Source organism: Megalobrama amblycephala, linkage group LG7 (assembly GCF_018812025.1).
Source record: "Megalobrama amblycephala isolate DHTTF-2021 linkage group LG7, ASM1881202v1, whole genome shotgun sequence".
In the NCBI taxonomy this organism is placed as follows: domain Eukaryota; kingdom Metazoa; phylum Chordata; class Actinopteri; order Cypriniformes; family Xenocyprididae; genus Megalobrama; species Megalobrama amblycephala.
This window is the reverse complement of record NC_063050.1, coordinates 57942519-57952342: the sequence shown is the minus strand read 5'-3', so window position 1 is coordinate 57952342 and position 9824 is coordinate 57942519. Positions and strand designations below refer to the sequence as shown.

At 37.9% G+C, this 9824-nt stretch overlaps 1 long non-coding RNA gene across 1 annotated transcript; it reads left to right on the top strand.

Annotated features, from left to right (window-relative positions):
- The first annotated feature begins 6440 nt into the window (after window positions 1-6440).
- LOC125273059 lies at window positions 6441-8468 on the top strand. Its single transcript, XR_007185996.1, has 3 exons — window positions 6441-6827; window positions 8111-8186; window positions 8329-8468. It is a non-coding gene; the product is annotated as an uncharacterized LOC125273059 (long non-coding RNA).
- Window positions 8469-9824: the final 1356 nt, after the last annotated feature.

Below are 9824 nucleotides of genomic sequence, written 5' to 3'. Positions count from 1 at the left end.
ACCTGAGGACATTGAATCGGACAGAGTACCCCAATTCATCTCCAGGGTATGGAAAGCATTCCACTCACTCCTAGGTGTGGCCGTCAGTCTAACATCGGGGTACCATCCGCAGTCGAACGGGCAGACGGAAAGGAAGGTCCAGGAGATCGGCCGCTTCCTCCGTACCTTCTGTCATGACCACCAGGACTCTTGGAACCAGTTTTTGGGTTGGGCCGAGTACGCCCAGAACTCTCTCCGGCAGTCGACTACAGGACTCACTCCATTCCAGTGCGTACTCGGCTACCAACCCCCACTGTTCCCCTGGACCGGGGAACCATCTAACGTTCCGGCAGTGGATTACTGGTTCCGAGAGAGCGAGAGGGTCTGGGACTCAGCTCACCACCAGCTGCAATGAGCCTTGCGCAGACGCAGGATGACAGCGGACCTGCGGCGCTCCAACACCCCTGTCTTCCAGCCCGGACAGAAGGTATGGCTGTCGACACGGGACATCAGACTGCGTCTGCCCTGCAAGAAGCTGAGTCCCAGGTTCATTGGCCCATTTCCCATCATCAAGCAGATCAACCCGGTCACATACCAACTCCAACTTCCACAAGGGTATCGTATTCACCCAACTTTCCACGTCTCACTCCTCAAGCCTTATCACCCTTCTGTCCTCTCCACAGGACCTGGCGTGACTCCCGCCGAACCCCCCCTTCCACTCATCCTGGAAGACGGTGCAGCATACGAGGTCCGCGAGATCTTGGACTCCCGGCGTCGTGGTGGTCAGCTGGAGTACTTGGTCGATTGGGAAGGTTGCGGCCCTGAGGAACGCTCCTGGGTTCCAAGAAACGACATCCTTGACCCAAACTTACTTCAAAATTTCCATGACAGTCACCCTGACAGACCGGCACCGCGGGGAAGAGGACGACCACCACGGCGTCGGGGTCCTCGGCCCTCAGGAGCGGCCGTGGAGGGGGGGTACTGTCACAGACACGTCAGGTTCCAACATCCACCAATCACAGCGCACACCATCCCCAGAGTACTGATCACTACCACCTGCACCTCATCATTGCACTCATCAACAGCACCATAAAGAGCACACACACACAGCACTCCATGTCCGGTCTCGTTTGCATATACTCACGTTAATGCTTACCTCAAGGACTCCTTGCTCCATACTTACCTGTCTCGAGCGTGTCTCCTTCCCTCTGTGTGCCTCGTCTTCTGTGTGTGAGTGCTCCAGCCATCTCCAGCCATCTCCAGCGATCTCCAAACTCCAGCGTGTTCACAGATATCCATATCTGAAAGGAAAAGGACAGTAACTATCTCCATTCTATTCATCCATTCATCTATTAATTCATCACTGCTTACCTGTTCACTGCTCCTTGCTCTACTGGTGTCAATAAAACTACAGTTACCTGTTTACATCTGTGTCTGACTCCTGTGTACCGTAACAATAACATACATAGTATACTAAAACGGATAATAAACAAAGACTATAGCAAAGTAGATATAATTCCAACAAAATACTTACAGACTTAGATCTTCATAAACTACCAAAGGTAAAGAGAAAAGAGTAGCTGCTGCATGTCTTGTCCATAGGTTAAAGTCAGAAGCAAAACAGAAAAACTACGGCAAGAGAGGAGGGACTAAAATATGAGAACTCAAATGCAATACATATTTAAACCACTAATGCAACACAAAGTGGGGGCAGAACATCTTCCACTCCATGAAACACATGTTAATGCTTGTTAATGCTCAGTAGTATACATATATGGTTCTTTAAAGGTGCCATAGAATTAAAAATTAAATTTACCTTGGCATAGTTGAATAACAAGAGTTCAGTACATGGAAATGACATTCAGCGAGTCTCAAACACCATTGTTTCCTCCTTCCAAATCTCATTTGTTTAAAAGACCTCCGAAGAACAGATGAATCTCAACTTAACACAGACTGCGATGCAACAGTTGGGATCATTAATATGTACACCCCCAACTTTTGCATATACCGTAGGTGGACAACCAAAATGGGTATTACCGCCGCGCATACCGCCGCCGCAGGGCTGTTGCGTTAACTGAAATTCAGTCGCGTGTAAAAAACTACCGCCAGGTGGCGCAAAGGGACGGATTGGAAAGTGACTGTAATAATAAAATGTTGGTTTGTAAACGATGAAAGGATGAAGTAAAACAACAATAACATTATTATATAACATTTTAACATCCTTAAAAACCATTAGAAAATTTAAAGTGAGAGTTAATTTCAAAACGTGGGATAGTCTTAGGCTACAGGCATCAAAAATTAAAAGAAAGACCTTTACACAAAGTGGACATGCTATTGTCATTAAACAGTCATTACTATATATATATATATATATATATATATATATATATATATATATATATATATATATATATATATATATATATATATATATATAGGAGCACACACACACGATTAAAAATGTAATATTTTCATTTTGATCTGCTCTTAGAAAAAAAAAATGTAATGTTAGTGATTTTGATATCGCAGACTAAAATACCGGCAGGAATAAATATTTTGGCTAATTTACTCATTAAAACCAAAGGTGTTCATCAGTGATTGTACATCAAGAGCAAGGACACGTTGTGTGCATTTTGTTTTGTTCTTTTACCAGAACGAAACGCTCGATTGTCTGTGTGAAAACTGCGCGTGTGCACGAGCGCCAAGAGAACTGATAACAGCAGCAACGAGCACTGGCCATGATTTCAGAAACAACACGTTCCAGCGGATAGATCGCCTCTTATTTAACACAGACCTATATCTTATCGAATTGAGATATTTCTTTCTTTTTAGGTACAATTATTCACTGAGTTTAAGTTCACTTTTGAGATGTTTCAGATTCTCGAAGAGAGACAGCTGAAAGCGCACCCTATTTTTTATTTTATTTTATTTTATTTTTCAAAAGTACAAGGTTTTGTTGTTATTGTGAGCGTACACAAATAAAAGTAGACCCTTTGTAGTCTTGCACTAATCTGTAGGCTATCGCCAAAAATGACGGAAGGCCTGTTTTAAGTTGTTTCAGCTGTCATGAGGAGAAAATCCATCAGAACGTGCCGGTGCTTTCGTTGGCCAGAGGGATAAAAATGTAGCCAATTTAGTTTCATATTTACAGCTATGGAAAAAATTAAGAGACCACTCCAAGTTCAGAAATCAATGTTAAGTGGTCTCTTAATTTTTTCCATAGCTGTATATTTAAATATTGGGCTATTGCCTATTTTTTTTTTTTTTATTTCACCTATGTTCATTATGAAAAGGGAATAGCATGACGGATGCACAATGTCGGGAAACATGCAGCGGGTCAGACATGAGTTTGACCACTTTATTAAGTTTTGTTTTATAGCAAGTCTTTCTTTAAAGTGAATTTCGTTTTGTAGAAATTGTATCTTAATTTCAATCAATGTTTCATCAACCAATTGCCTATATTTAATAATTAGGAAGAAAACCAAGAAAGTCGGGTGTGGAATGGATTGAAGTGCATAACAAACGAAACCATGTTTCCGCGGCCTTTAAGGCTGAATCAATATACGTCTTTCTGTTTTAATTAAATTTATTTATTACTTTATTACATGTCTTTATTACTTAAATAATTGATAAGATGTTTTTGGTCGAACAATATATTAGTTAGACACAAATTTGCGTAGTGGCTTATTGTGCAAACTTTTTTTTCCTACCACACGCCAAACTCATAACATATAACATTTCTTGCAGATTTAAAAAAAAAAACAAAAAAAACACGACACTCCGACTTTTAAAAAATCCTTGCTCCAGTCAAAACTGCGCACATACTCTGCTCTGCAGCAGCAGACACTGGCAAACGCGCCGGGGGAGGGTTGATCCCATTCGGAACTTCTGGAGTGGAGCGTGAAACACTGCAAATCCCCATAACACAAACAAATAAAGAAACTTACTGCAAATACTCATAACAGAGTCTAACAATTGTGTATTTCGTAAGCTTATTTCATATGATCAGATCAGGATGTTAAAATTAACAAAAAGCACTAAGATTGCAAAAAGGTCTGTCACACGCATAGCTTAGGCTAACATTTTGAGTCTCCTGCCCTCCGGATTAATGGCTTTGGTGACAAACATTTTAAACAAAGCGCCCTTCCCCCTATCTCAAACTTGTCAAGTGTTGCAGAGCAAGCACTGTTAGGTTGGATGAGTGCTTTTTATACACACAAGATAATTTAAGCATTATACATTGATATATAAATGGAACACAATCGGTTTGTTGTTTTTGTTTGTTTTTCTTTAACATTTTTATTTTATTTCTTTGTCTTTAAGGAACATTGGGTGTCAGTAAAGATTCTGTACAGTTATTGTTCTAATAATACGGAGCCATAATGTTACATATCTTGGTCAATTCTTTCGAGCTGCTTTCCAGCTTAACCACAGTTTGCAACATCAGCAGTTATTGAAATGAACTGAATCAACACAGATCTGCTGATATAAATAAATAGCCTAAATAAATAGCAAAAACCAAGATTGGGTTTGTACGGTTCATTTGAACTATAATTTAATAATTTATGTTATGATGTTATAGAGGTACAATGTACAGTTGCCTATATGTTTTGCATAAAGTAAGAATATTTAATAAAGAATCTTAAACTTCCAATGTTAAACATGTTCTCATCATTTTGCTCTAACTGCAGTCAAAATACAAATAGGCCTATAAAATATTTTTATGCATTTGGTAGCCCATTGTGAAGAGTCAGATTAGGCGCAAACTATAGCAGAAACTTTTTATCTTAATAGCCTAGCACTTGTTGAATAACAAAATGTTGATTATTGGGATATCAACGTTTTTTTTGTTGTTCGTGTAGCTTATGGCATGACATTTCTTTTTGTAATGTTTATGAGCGTGTTAATGGATACAAACTGCACAATTGCAGTTTATCAGATTGTTACATAGCTATAATTGCACGATAGTTGAAACATTAACACATTAAAATCGTTTGATAATCATACAGTAGTTAACACGAACCCTTTGTAAGCGATGTATTACCATTACATCATGGGCGTACGGGACACCCCCGCACCACCAAAGCCTTTGCTTTTTTTAGAACTAAACTAAATTGACTAAAGATAAAAATAAAGCATCCAACTGAAGCCCAAAAATGCAAGCAGAATACCATAGAAAATAGTGCTAAATTACCACAAAAGGGGGAAAAAATCACTGTTTCCATCGCCGTTTGTAAGGTAGCCAAGACAACAGCAAGCTTTGATGCGCTGTGCTACTGTGTTACTGTTAGCGGTCGTGTGCCGAGACAAAATAAATATGTTCGGTCTTTGCTGAGATATTATTATTATTATTATTATCATTATTATATATTGCCCAAACGTAAAAATATCCTAGCCAATAAGTCTAGAGTTGGGCTATTTCTTTATTCTTTTACTGTAAATACATGAATTTAGTTTAGGCCTATATCATTTGATGCACCGATCGAAATTACTGAAAATTTGCGGCCGAAACAGCTATTTACGCGCTTGTCTAGAAGGGAACCTTATATAGCCTAGCCTAACGCAAATTTGTGTCTAACTTAAAATTTAGACCACCTAAAATATATTGTTAGACCAAAACATCTTATCAATTAATTAAGTAATAAAGGCATGTATTTAAGAAATTTAATAAAAACAGAAAGACGCCCAGGTAAAAAAGTAGTATACTTTAGTGTATTTGAAATATGAATGAAGTACATGAATTATAAAACAAGTATACTTCTACTTGTTGTACTTTATTTAAAGAGTATTTGATTTGTACTTTTTAAAAGTATACTTCAAAAAAGATGTAATTAAGTTCAACTTAATAGTCCAAACAGTAAGTATACTAATTTATCAGTAATCAAATTATTTTTTAAATGTACTTTTTGAAAGTGTACTTTGTTGTTAATGTATTTTAAATTGTATTGAAGTTTATTTTTTTTAAGTGTATTAAATTTGACACACTTAGAGTGGCAATTCAGTGTACTTATGGGAAGTATATATTTTTTGGAAATTAATTGTTAGTATACTTTTTTTAAAGTGTACTATGTTCTCACTTCATTAGAAGTGTGACTTCTGTACACTTTATACAGTACACTCTAAAATAAGTGTATTTTTAGTGGCATATCAGAGTACTCTCATAAAATATGTTAAAATACAAAAATGTATAGTGGTAATTTAGTGTACTTTTAGTAAGTACGCTTATTTGTAATACAAAGTATAATTTATTAAAGTGTACACTGATTTCACTTCATCTGTAGTGTAATCTTAGAGTCAGTCTGTTGTTCGTTATCTGGCTCGGCTCGGTGTTCATCTTCAGTTCTCTCTTCACAGCAGTTCAGTCAGTGTACTGTTTGAGTACATTAATTACTCGGGGATATTGGTTTGTTTGAGCTCAGAGGGAGTGTCAGCCACATTAAAAAAGTTAACAGCTTAGTCATTTGTGGATTAATGCGTATTGGAGACGCGAACCGTTTAAAACGATTCAGTTCGATTTGGTGAACTGGTTCAAAAAGATCCGGTTACATCGAATGATTCGTTCGCGAACCGGATATCACAAACTGCTTTGTTTTGAACTCTCTCTCTCACAACAGACACGGAAAAGAAGACAATGCTGAATAAAGTCGTAGTTTTTGCTATTTTTGGACCAAAATGTATTTTCGATGCTTCAAAAAATTCTAACTGACCCTCTGATGTCACATGGACTACTTTGATGATGTTTTTCTTACCTTTCTGGACACACAGAGAGCTCTTTGACTAAATCTAAGATATCTTAAACTTTGTTCCAAAGATAAACGAAGGTCTTACGGGTTTGGAACAACATGAGGGTAAGTTATTAATGACATAATTTTGCTATTTGGGTGAACTAACCCTTTAATTTGAAGAACATGCATGTTCACGTTATGTCTTGGAATACAGACCTGACTTCCCAGATTACAAATTTGAAAATCCACTTAACTCTGCCATTTTTGCCGTCATTGACTACTGTTAATACTTCTTGTTTGAATTTCACTGATTAAGCAATATGGTAAAAGTGATAGTGGGTTGGTACGGATTAGGGCTGGGATAAACGATCTTTTTTTTTACGATTAATTTAGCGATTATTTTTCGGTGCATCGATTAATCTAAGGACTCTTTTTTTGTTGTTTTTGTTTTTTTCAGTCCGATTCTATTTCGGTTTGATTCGATTATCGATAATCTCCCCATTAATTGACTAATACCAATTTATAAAAAGTCCAAAATAAAAGACTATACAAGTGCAAAGTAATGCATTCTTAGTCAGAGGTAGCGTTCGATAAAACCTTGAAGCCTTAAACACATAGCTTACTAAAAAAAGTGCATCTTGTAATTCTTCTTTCAGATGAAAATAACAACAAATTGATGTCTAGCATTCAATAAAAAAAAAAGGTCACCCAAAATACTTGTTTAGAGCAATTGAAAGAATACAGTAACCAATATAAACTTGAGGGCTTTAAGCTAACACAGAGAGTGCTTTTCCAGCACTCCTTTTTCCTTTTTCCAACAAAAAATAAATAAAAATTAACAGCGACAGTGGGAGCCAGCAGCCTGTCATGGTGTCCTTCCTGAACCAACAGAATTTAACATTTGTTGAAAACACATAGCTTACTGAAAAAAGTGCATCTTTTAATTCTTCATTCACATAAAAATAACAACAACGTATAGTAGTAATACACTCTGCCACTCACTCACAAAATACTAATGTAGGTAACTAGAATTTAATAAATGGAACATTATTGTAAAGTGTACCGATTTGTTATACACCGATTCACATGTCTCATGAGTTCAGTGTTGGACAGATCAGTTGTTTTAACCATTCATTTAAGTGAATCAGTTAAAATGAGTCATTAGTTCGTGAATCGGACATGTCATTATTGGACGTGTAGCCTACGGCAAGCACTGTGTGATTATCCCGGCAGTTTATTTTTTAGCATAACTTACACTCCGCGGTAATTCAGCAAATAAAATATCTCAGAATGCTCCACGTGAAACTTTGTTCATCCCAGCCCTGGTACGGATATAACTACAAGGCCTCTGGCAAATTGGCGCAGGTACCAATACTGTGACCACAAGTGACATATTGCGTTTATAGGCAACCCTCACAGGGAAAGGAAAAAAAGGCGAGCTGAAGGAGCAGCTTGAGCCAGAAAAAACCAACGCAATTTTAGGTACAGTAATGTCATAGTTATGAATCCAAATCCATTGTCATGATTGATTGACAAATCCATTATAATCAATGATTGTATTTCAATGTTATACATTGTCTATCCTGTTTTAATTCATCCCCATGTCTCTTTCCTGTTTTCACAGATGCAGTGAGGGAGCGATTCCCCAACACCGAGGTGGCAGAGATCCGGGCCCTTCTACGGAGGAAGTGCAACAGTGAGAGTTAAAAGGCCTCTAGTAACTCAAGTCAGAGCTACAGGTGCTGGTCATATAATTAGAATATCGTGAAAAAGTTCAATTTTTTATTGTAAATTATTTTTAAAAATTAAACTTTCATATATTCTAGATTCCCTACATGTAAAGTAAAACATTTCAAAAGTTTTTATTTTTAATTTTTTTAATTTTGATGATTAGAGCGTACAGCTCATGAAAGTCCAAAATCCTGTATCTCAAAATATTAGAATGTTTTCTAAGATCAATCAAAAAATTGATTTTCAAAACAGAAAAGTTCAAGTTCTTTAAAGTATGTTCATTTGTACACTCAATACTTAGTCGGTAGCACATATTACAGCAAATGACTTGCTCCTAGCACAAATTACAGCATCAGTGAAGTGTGGCATGGAAGTGATCAGCCGGTGGCACTGCTGAGGCACTATTGAGCCTTCAGATCATCTGTATATTGTTGGATCGACTGTTTCTCATCTTTCTCTTGAAAATATCCCATAGATTCAGGGGTCAGGCATGTTGGCTGGCCAATAAAGCACAGTAATATCATGGTCAGCAAACCACTTGTAAGTGGTTTTTGCACTGTGGGCAGGTGCTAAAGTCCTGCTGGAAAAGGAAATCAGCATCTCCATAAAGCTTGTCAGCAGATGGAAGCATAAAGTGCTCCAAAATCTCCTGGAAGATGGCTGCATTGACTTTGCACTTGATAAAACACAATGGACCAACACCAGCAGACGTCACGGCCCCCCCAGATCATTGCTGACTTCAGAAACTTCACACTAGACTTCAAGCAGCTTGGATTCTGTGCCTCTCCAGTCTTCCTTCAGACTCTGGGACCATGATTTCAACATGAAATGCAAAGTTTACTTTTATCTGAAAAGAGGACTTTCGACCACTGTTCACTGTCCAGTTCTTTTTCTCCTTAGCCCAGGTAAGATGCTTCTGACGTTGTTTCTGTTTCAGAAGTGGCTTGGTAGTCCTTTTCCTGAAGATGTCTGAGTGTGGTGGCTCTTGATGCGCTGACTCCGGCTTCATTCGACTCATTGTGAAGCGCTCCCAAGTGTTTGAATCGGCTTTACTTGACAGTATTCTCAAGCTTGTGGTCATCCCTGTTGCTTGTGCACCTTTGCCTACCCAATTTCTTCCTTCTAGTCAACTTTGCATTTAATATGCTTTGATACATCACTCTGTAAACAGCCACCCCATTCAGTAATGACCATCTGTGAGTTATGCTCTTTGTGGAGGGTGTCAATGATTGTCTCCTGGACCATTGCCAAGTCAGCAGTCTTCCCCATTAGTGTGGTTTCAAAGAACAAGAGATACCCGGAATTTATACTGTAGGGATGGTCATTTAATGAAACTCAAATGTAAATATTCTAATATTTTGAGATACTGGATTTTGGACTTTCATGAGC